Here is a 1445-nt window from a genome sequence, read left to right as displayed (position 1 = left end):
CCCTCTATCTATCTATCTATCCCTCTATCTATCCCTCTATCTATCTATCTATCTATCCCTCTATCTATCTATCCCTCTATCTATCTATCTATCTATCTATCTATCCCTCTATCTATCTATCCCTCTATCTATCTATCTATCCATCTATCTATCCATCTATCCATCTATCCATCTATCTATCTATCCTTCTATCTATCCATCTACCTATCTATCTATAAGGCATAAGCTTAAAAACCCGCGGCTAATGCCTTAACCCCTTCACCCCTGGTGATTTTCAATTTTTCGCTTTTTCCTTCCCTTCTTCCAAGAGCCATATCTTTTTTATTTTTCTGTCAATATAGCCATATGAGAGCTTGTTTTTTGCGGGACGAGTTTTACTTTTGATTGACACCATTCATTCTGCCCCATATTGTACTGGAAAACAAAAAAACAAATCCAAGTGCAGTGGAATGGCAAAAAAATCTGCTATTCTGCTATTCTGTGATTGTTTTTTTATTGTTTTTTATTCACTATACAATAAAACTGACCTGGCGTTATCATTCCTCAGGTCGGTACAACTTCGTAGACACCAAACACGTATAGGTTTACTTTCATCTAAGTGGTGAAAAAAAATCCTGAAATTTGTCAAAAAAAGAATTGCGCTTTTTTCGCCTTTTTCTGAGATCCGGAGCGTCATCAATTTTCAGGATCTGGGGCTCAGTGATGGCTTATTTTTTGCGGTCTGATCTGACGTTTTTAATTATACTATTTTTGGGAAGATATTATCTTTTTGTCGCCTGTTATTGTATTCCATTGCAATATTGCAGGAACCCAAAAAACATAAAACTGTCAGAATTATTTTTTTCTCGCTACGCCCTTTACCGTTCAGATTGATTTATTTTATATTTTGATAAAAAGTGTCAATACCAAATATATATATTATTTTAATTTTTTTGTTTTATTTTCAATGGGAAAAATGGGAGGTGATTTGAACTATTGTGTTTTTATTCATATATATATATATATATATATATATATATATATATATATTGTGACAACACGCTCCGGGATCGCCTTTGCTGGGTTCAAAGGGCACGTATTCACCTCAGGCAGACAGCCGAATTCAAGGTGTAACTGACGCTTGGTCAGGTTTATTGCAGTGAAGCATAAACAAAAAGAAAAAAAAACACCAACAAAATAAATCCTTGCCTGTCCGGCACTAACTATACACGGTGTTATCCTAACTACCAACTGGAGGGCTTCTCCCTTCCAGCTAAACCATACAAACATCAGGCACTGCTCCTCACAAGTGTCTCCTACACAGACAGGCTTACTGTGTTCCCAGATGGAGACCCTCCCCCAACTTCCCAGATTCCTTTTACCTCCGTCCTTCACCTCCCATTAATCCATTAGTAGCCAGGTGATCCTGGCCAGGCTAAATCACATAGGACCGATACCGGGGTGAG

This window comes from Anomaloglossus baeobatrachus, chromosome 9 (assembly GCF_048569485.1).
Source record: "Anomaloglossus baeobatrachus isolate aAnoBae1 chromosome 9, aAnoBae1.hap1, whole genome shotgun sequence".
NCBI classification, from domain to species: domain Eukaryota; kingdom Metazoa; phylum Chordata; class Amphibia; order Anura; family Aromobatidae; genus Anomaloglossus; species Anomaloglossus baeobatrachus.
This window is presented reverse-complemented; position numbering follows the sequence as displayed.